This window comes from Bos taurus, chromosome 24, assembly GCF_002263795.3.
Source record: "Bos taurus isolate L1 Dominette 01449 registration number 42190680 breed Hereford chromosome 24, ARS-UCD2.0, whole genome shotgun sequence".
NCBI classification, from domain to species: Eukaryota; Metazoa; Chordata; class Mammalia; order Artiodactyla; family Bovidae; genus Bos; species Bos taurus.
The window spans coordinates 2,418,799-2,427,411 of record NC_037351.1 but is presented as its reverse complement, the minus strand read 5'-3'; the positions used below and the strand labels follow the sequence as shown (position 1 = coordinate 2,427,411).

Sequence of the window (8,613 nt, the reverse complement as noted above, 5' to 3'; positions counted from 1 at the left end):
ATGGTCCATTGCTGACTCAGCTTGTGATCCGTCTCCCAGGCAACTCTGCATTCTAAGAGTGGCTGGTGAATCCAAGTGGACTCTAAGGGTCACAGTTACACTCATTATTTAAGCACATCTATGGATACTTTTTCTGCCCTAGTTCTGTTTCTTCTGCATGGAGATGGTATTGTTGGTACAATAGTTTAAATCTATAATTTCTAAACTTAAAAAAAAAATTATGGTGATGCATGCACAAGTCTAGGAATATACTAAAAGCCCTCAAGTTGTACACTTTATTTCTGGCCACTATGTTGTTGTCAGGATATAGTTCCTAACCAGGGAAACTGTGCCCCTGCAGTGGAAACATGGAGTCTTAACCACTGTATTGCCAGGCAAGTCCCTTCCAAACTTTTGATGATGCATCTCTGTCATATTTTTAAAAATAAACACCTGCCCAAATAACTCATTGATTTAACATAAATGTGTACAACAACTGCACTAATATGCTTTATTTACCATAAACATACACACAATTAAGGGCTTCTCTGGTGGCTTAGACAGTAAGGAATCTGCCTGCAATATGGGAGACCCGGGTTCGATCACTGTCAGGAAGATTCCCTGGAGAAGGAAATGTCTATCCACTCCAGTACTCTTGCCTGGGAAACCCCATGGACAGAGGAGCCTGGCAGGCTGCAGTCCACCAGATAGAAAAGATTCGGACCCGACTGAGTGGCTAACACTACACTACTACGTATGTTAAAGGGTCAGATAAACAATATTTTAAAACTATTTTATCTTAGCCTTAAAAACGTAGTTTTGTTCTCATTCCAATGTGTTTTGACTGCAAGTAGTGAGAATGAATATGCTTCTCACATGTAAACTACATGTATACTCCAAATGTTGAGAGAAAACAGCCAGTGAGAGCCTCCTGCTCCACCCTTCCCTCTGGGTGTTTACTCTATCTTCAGTGGTGATTATGCCTGCCAGACCTGCACGTGTGTGTGCAGGGGGAGAGGAAGGGATCAGTTTGACCAGTGTTAGTAAAGTTTGATCTTATTTGATTAAAATAAGAGAAAGATAAAGAAGGTATAATGGTTTCTTCCTGTTTCCCAGTTACTTATCCTGGGGGTGCATCCACTGATCCATATGTATTATCTAAAACAAGAACAAGCTCAGACCCAGATTTTGTGGAACTTGGAAGTGTTACAATTTGTGCTAAGAAGAAACTCTAATGTAAAAGAACACACAAAACAAAATCAAACACAAATCTTACTTTTCCAACTTTTACAAACTCTGTGACCTTAGGAGCACATGGCAAGGGCTCTGGCAGGGTGGTGGGTGAGGACTCCGCCTGGGACCCAGCACCTCCAGCAAGGATGTGGGGGACAAGCAGGCTGGGGGAGGTTGCTCCTGGAAACGAGCTGGCTTGGGAAAGAGGGCTTCTTTGCAAAACGTTGCTTAGCGGACTGGAATTTAAATTTCCTTCCCTGCTTGGGTCCTTTTCAATGGGCGTTCACTTTTTAAAATTCCAGATTTCTGTGCTAAAGTATTTAAAGAGCAATCTCAGCAGCACAGTGAGCTTGGAGGTCTGGAGCTGATAAGGACCGGGGCTGAAATATTTAGATAACATCATAGCCATTCACCCTGGCTGCCTTCTTTCCTCTTCCCTCACGCTGTGGTCTCAGAATAGCTGTGCTCTGGCCATGAGGAGGAGGATGTACAGCTTTTCAGTAAAGAACAGCCTGGACTAAAGTCACACTGTCAGCTTCTGCCTGAGAAGCGGGGTGGGGGTGGGGGTGTGTGTGGCTCATATGCCCTGTTCCTTGCCAGTGAGAAATCTGATATGAAACTGGACTTATAGAAATCACAGCTGTCTCCCTTTTACGGCACTGTTTTCACTGGTCTAACAGTACATTTAGGGGTGTGTGTGTGTGTGTGTGTGTGTGTGTGTGTGTGTGTGTGTATTTAGTCGCTCAGTCGTGTCCGACTCTTTGCGACCCCAGGGGCCTGGTCTAACAGAGGACATTTATGGGTGGGTGTGTGTGTGTGTGTGTGTGTGTGTGTGTGTGTATGTGTATTTAGTCGCTGGTCTCACAGAGGACATTTATGGGGGGGGGGGGTGTGTGTGTGTATTTAGTCGCTAGTCGTGTCCGACTCTTTGCGACCCCATAGGCTGTAGTCCATCAGGCCCCTCTGTCCATGGGATTCTCCAGGCAAGAATACTGGAGTGGGTATCCGTGCCCTCCTCCAGGGGCTCTTCCTGATCCCAGAGATCAATCCTGGGTCTCCAGCACCTCAGGCTGATTCTTTACCCCCTGGGTCAACAGGGAAGCCCCGAGAACACTGAAATACCCAAAGTGGGTGGTGGGGGACGGACTTGAAGAGTTAAAAGGTTGCATGTCGATCTTAAGTTCAAAGCGGGAATTCCCAAAAGTGATTTTTATTCTTTAAAAGTGACAAGTCCACTCCTTATTGCCATCGCCTCCCTCCACCTGTGCATCGGCCAGGAGGGCCAGCCTCCACGTCCTTCTCTTCTTATGTGTCCGTCTGCCGGTCCTGCCACTTCTCTCTCCTGCAGTGACGTGCTTTATCCATCATACTACATTGATACACTCCTCCGTTCACCCGAACACTCTGGGCAGCATCCCCCTGTTCACCCCGACTCCATTCAGGACCACCTGGGGGGTAAAACTGGTGGCGAAATGCTTTGAAACAAAACCAAACAGAAAACTCACAACACAGCGTGGCAGGGTGTATGAGATACGCGCCATGTTTACCAATAGTGCTCAGGGCAGCCACGTGACTGACTGACGCTGACGTACAGCCACGTGACTGGCTGGCATGGGTCACGTGAGAGTTCATATCCTCCAATCAGCAGGCTGCGCGGGAGTTCACGGCGGAGGCGCGAGGCCACCGGCTCGCTCCACTGCGTCCAGGAACATAGAAACGATGATGTGGGAACAATCTGCCGCTGTGGTTGCTGCGGAGGGTGCAGCCCTGGTCTCACGAGAGGCTGTGTGCTCACCATTGCCCCATCCCAGAAGTGTAGGGGCGCCCCTGGGTGTACAGGAGTAACGCGGTTATTTCTAGTAGGATTGCTCTGCTTGGACCCAGGTGCCCGGTGGAGCGGGAGCGGCTGGGAGGAAGCCTCTGCTGGACTGTGTGTGTGCCATGAGCTCTGGTAACATTAGTAACTAGTGTCTCTAGTACGAGTGTAACGCTAACGCTTCTTTTGGATAATAGGAGAGAGTGCCCCTCCACCTACGCCCTTTCTCGTCACTGGGACCTGCAGTCACCGGCTGTCTGCTGACTGAACTGGAAGGGCAGGACGCCCGCTCCTGGGGACAGTTTCGAGGTGCCCTAGGCATGTGGCGACCCAACCCAACCCAACCTAGGCGCCAGGTGAGAACCTGGCGTCTGGGGCCGCGGTCATGCGGGAAAGGGACAGGTTGGACTTCGGCGGCCTGGGCCTCCGCAGGCGCAGCCGCAGCCCGACCAGCGGGACTCAGCACCAATGGCTCACAGCCCAGGGCCTCAGCTTCCTCGGAAATGTACCGTCAAGTCTGTGCATAGACGTGTAAACTCCAGGCGGGGCCTTGCCCACTGTCTGGTTTAGCCAAGGGGCCGAAGCCGGTGAATTAGGCGCCGCTGCCACCTGGTGGAGACACGCCCGTGTTCTAACTTATTTTTCTGGTTCTGTTTTTTTTTTTTTTTGAAGGATGAAGGAAATGCCTTCTGAAGTTGAAGATGGGAGTCTTCAGGTCAGACGCATCAGAGCCCCAAGGCAGTGGGCGGAAGCTGTGAGTGTCATGTCAGGATGCTGGACCGTCTCCAGGGCTTCCTGAGGGTGGGCTTCAGAGGCTGGCAGTCACTTCTGTGAAGTGTTTGGACTTCCCACAGTATCAGATGTACTCACAATGAAAGAACCACAGGGTACGCCAAAGTCAAGCTGTAAATTACTTGTATTTTATACATTTGGGGTTGTCTGTTTTACTCTTTCTCTCCATTCAGATGTCAGGTTTGCTGTCAGTGAGCCCATTTATTCAGTCTGAAGCGTGGATTAGGGACTTCCTGTGTGGTCAGTCCAGTCGTTAAGACTGCATTCCCAATGCAGGGGGCATAGGTTCAGTCCCTGGTCAGAGAACTAAGATCCTGCAAGCCATACCGTGTGGTCAAAATAAAAAAATAAAGTGCAGATGACAATGACCTGATTCCACATGGCCACCCGTGAACACAGAAAAAGTCTGGAGGGAGCCCGACTGAGCAGAAATAACCTAGCAAAGAATGTTATATTTCCTCTGACTCCAGAAAATAACAGTTGTCCACATCAGTGTCATCTGTGCTTCAGAAAATCAGGTTAGACAATGATTAATGAAGCTGAATAGCCAATGGTGTCTAAATAAATGTCCTTTTGCTCTTCAGAGCCTTGTACTCCCCCGTTTGTACTTTATTGCTTCAGATTTTCTAAGGCCTTTGGCCTTACCCTTTGCTAAGCCAGGTTAGGGGACGATAAGGACAAATGGTGAAAAAAGAAAGAACTGCATCCGCTGCAGCTTGGGCCTCATGCTCTTTGATTTACAAAAGTTCCTCCATCAGGTGCTCTGAAGTAAAAAACCAAGATGGAGAGAATTCAGTACATGGCCTGAGTTAGCCAGCCAGTACATGGCAAGGGCAGAGCGTGAGCCTAGAGCTCTCTGAATTAAGAGAGCGGGCTCTTGCAAAGCATGGACATGGCCTGCTGAGGTGCTGGGCTGCCGTCCAGACACCTGACTTCTCCCCTGTGGCCCAGCTCCCCTCTCGTGGCTTCCTGATGGACTTCCTGGGAAACTGGAAGAGCCTACTTCAGCTCAGGAACTAAGTGTGAGGAAGGTTTCCAGATAGGATTGTGTTAAAGTCGTCCTGATCTTTTTTCCCTGTGTCGTGTAAGAATAAGTGTGGTGCAGGAGGAGGAGAGCTAAGCCAGACGGCCGGATTTGAGGATTTTCAGCCCGGAGATTCAGGAAGCAGAGATCTTAATTTTTAGAGCCGTTCTGTCAGGCACTTTACAGCTTCCTCTCCTGACTACTCAGTGCTGTAAATTTCCAGGCTGCTGGTCTCCAAATTGACAAGTAAACGGTCCTGCCCACCAGTGGCGAGTTGGTACCAGAACAAAGCCAGGGAGCAGGTGACCCTTAAATAAGGTGCCTGTTTAAACCTCAGCTGTTCAGGTTCTCCATCCATCCAGAGGCAGGAACGGCTTGGGTGTGTGAGGCAGAGGGCTGCATGTGCTGCTCATGGAGACCTTGGTGGAGAGGGATGCTTGGGGGTTACAGAACTGCCTGGCGCTGGGGTCCTGCTCTTGGTCTCAGTGCTTCTGCAGTGCAGGTGGCCAGGACAGCAGGTCCTCTGAGCGTGGCTGTGATGAGGCTGCGGTCGCTGGTGGCGACCTTGGAAAGTGGACAGTGGCCACGTGTGGGCACTTGTACATTAGTGATGGTGACCAAACATGGGAAGAAGGACTGTTTCTGCCAACTCTGGGGCTGCAAGAGCCTCTGTCTTAGCACACATGGCAGGTGTTTCTAGGCTTCCTGTTGGATGAGCATGGCGCGGGGCGGATGGAGGAGAAGCTCAGACGTAAGAGTAGGTCTCACTCTGGAGGGTACAGGCCTGCAATTTTTTTTTTTCTCCTGAAAGGGGCCAGAGAGTAAATGTCTCAGGCTTTGGGGGCTACACAGTCTGTTTCAACTGCTCAGCTGGCCCGTGTTACGGACGCCTCACACACATGACTTGATGAGTAGGCCTGCTAATGTTCCAGTAAAACCTTAATTACAGAAAGCAATGGGGGGGAGGCCAGGCTTGCACTTCAGTCCTTCCTTGTTTGCTGGCCCTTGGGGTAGGGGAAGGAGGAGACATGTTTCCCTAAGACCCCAAACCTAATCCCTGTTCTCCCATGCTCAGGCCCATGACCCTAGACAAACTATATCTGAGCCTGTTTCCTTATTAGTAAGAAGGTTTATATTCAGTTGCTAAGGCGTGCCCAACTCTACAACCCCATGGACTGCAGCATGCCAGACTTCCCTGGTCTTCACTGTCTCCCGGAGTTTGCTCAAACTCATGTCCATTGAGTCGGTGATGCCATCCAACCATCTCATCCTCTGTCGTCTCCTTCTCCTGCCCTCAATCTTTCCCAGCATCAGGCTCTTTTCCAGTGAGTCAGCTCTTTGTATCAGGTGGCCAAAGCATTGGAGCTTCAGTTTCAGCATCAGTTCTTCTGTAAGGTTTACCTTACCTTATCTCCCTCCTAGAGTTGTGATAATGTGTGCAGAGCTCCCGGCACACCACGTGGCACAGAGTGGGCGTTCCATAACCATAAGGCTTCCCATTGTAATACTGACAGTTCTTGGGGTGGACCAGCTGCAAGTGTGCTAATGTTCTGGTGTCCTCGGTCTTTGATGGTCATCTTTTGCCTCATTTGTTGGACTCGACTCAGAGTGAATGAAGTGTCCTTCACTCCATCTGTATTCTAAAAGTAGGTCTTTCTGAACTCACTGACATGTTATTTCAAATGGTCTGGCAGCCTTCAGGGCTGTGTGGAGTCCCCTGGCAATTTCACTGCATCAGAACATTGCCTACCCTAACATTTTAAAATTATAATGGAATCCAAAACAGATGTACCAAATCTGGGGAGGGCTAGAGCAACATTAATTTGTTCCTTGGGAATGCCCTTCATAAGCACGTTTTGGGCAGACTTTTGTGATAAGAGCCAGGCAATAAAAGATCCCAGTGTGTTCTAAACACTGCAATTTTGGCAATTTGTGTCAAAGAAAATTTGGAAGGCATGGGTAATTGAAACAGAACTGACTAAATTTATGGCTCAACTTTTCATTAAAATATCTGTGTTTGGAAGATGTCACTGATCTGAAAAATGAGAACTTGGATGGAAGATAATTAGATAGAATTCACATGGGTGGAACTCTTAGCTATGACACTGATCAGTACTTAGTTATTTAGAATATGAACTGGGGCCAACTAGCTGCCTTGTCTCTGTTGGGGTAAGCCCATAAATGCAATGAGCAGGAGCCATATGAGCAATGCTCAGGAAATAGAGATGGGACAATTATGAACATTGTTGATAAATATTTATAAAATGGAATAAGAAGAAGACAGTGCTATTTTAAAATCAAAACCTATGTCCTTGATGATTAAAGCTGTGTGGATCTGGTTTCAAAGCTCTCATGAATCCTGTACATAATTGGGAAAAATGAAGTTTTTTTTTTTTTTTAATAGCTAAAAAGACTGAAAGCTTTGTCCCTAAGATAAGGAACAAGTCAAGGATGCCAGCTTTCACCTCTGCTATTCAGCATTGTATTGCAAGTTCTAGCCAGAGCAATTAGACAAGAGAAAAAAAAAAGATACCCAAATTGGAAAGAAAGGGGTAAAACTATCTCTACCTCAGATTACATGATCCTATACATAAAATCCTAAAGAACACACACACACATCCTACTACAGATAATAAATTCAGCAAAGTTTCAAAGTACGAGACCACACACAGAAACCAGTTGTTTCTATATACACGACCAATGAGTAATTCAAAAAGGAAGTTGAGAAAACAGTTCCTTTTACATTTGCATCAAAAAGAATACAAGACAGCAATGAATTTAATCAAGTAGGTGACAGACTTGTACACTGAAAACTGTAAAACTTTGCTGAAAGAAATTTAGGAAGACCTAAATAAAATGAAATAGGTTTCATATCATGAGTTGAAAGACTCAGTGTTGTTAAGATGACAAAGCTATCTACAAATTCAAGTGCAGTCCCTAATAAAATTCAAATAGCATTGCAGGAGACCCTGAGGAGCCAAAGCAATCTTAAAAAAGAAGAACAAAGTTGGAGGACTCACATTTTATGATTTCAAAACCTGCTACAAAGCTACAGTAATCAAAACAGTGTGGTACTGGCATGAGGATAGGCACGGGGATCAACAGAATGGGCTTTGGGGTCCAGAAATAAGCACATATCTGTGACCAGGTGCTTTTTGACAAGAGGACTGAGATTATTCAACAGAGAAAGAATGGTCTCTTCAACAAATGGATATCCACATGCAAAGGAATGAATTTGGACCCTACTTTCCACTATATTCAAAAATTAAACCACAGTGAATTGGTGACCTGAATGTGAACCTCTTAGAAGAAAATACAGGATGAATATTCACAGCCTAATTTTGTGGTTGATTCTTAGATGTGGCACAAAAACATGAGCAATAAAAGAAAAACTAGATAAATTAGATGATTAGAATTAAAAACTTGTACAACAAAAGGACATTATTAAGAAAGTGAAATGAAAACCTAAAGAATGAGAGAAAAAATATTTGCAAATCATATACCTGATAAGGAATTAATATCCAGAATACATTAAAAAAAATTTCTGCCTCTAAAACACAGGGATCTTAGAAAGGGAGGAAGAAACAGGCATGTGCCCCGGCCCCTTCGGGAGACGTGCAGACCAGCGAGTGGATAGCTGATATGGGATCCTCTCTGCTCTTGTTTACTGTTGCTTGGGAAGTAAGGGAAAAATGTTCAAATATACAAATGCATCCAGAGTCAGGAAGATGCTGAAGCACATGGGTGCCAGCCCGACTTGACTTCTGCA

The 8,613-nt window shown here is 46.6% G+C and overlaps 1 long non-coding RNA gene across 1 annotated transcript; it reads left to right on the top strand.

Annotated features, from left to right (window-relative positions):
• The first annotated feature begins 2,872 nt into the window (after nt 1-2,872).
• LOC112444172 (uncharacterized) lies at nt 2,873-4,586 on the top strand. The gene is made up of 3 exons (XR_003032404.2): nt 2,873-3,096; nt 3,226-3,384; nt 3,701-4,586. It is a non-coding gene; the product is annotated as an uncharacterized lncRNA (long non-coding RNA).
• Nucleotides 4,587-8,613: the final 4,027 nt, after the last annotated feature.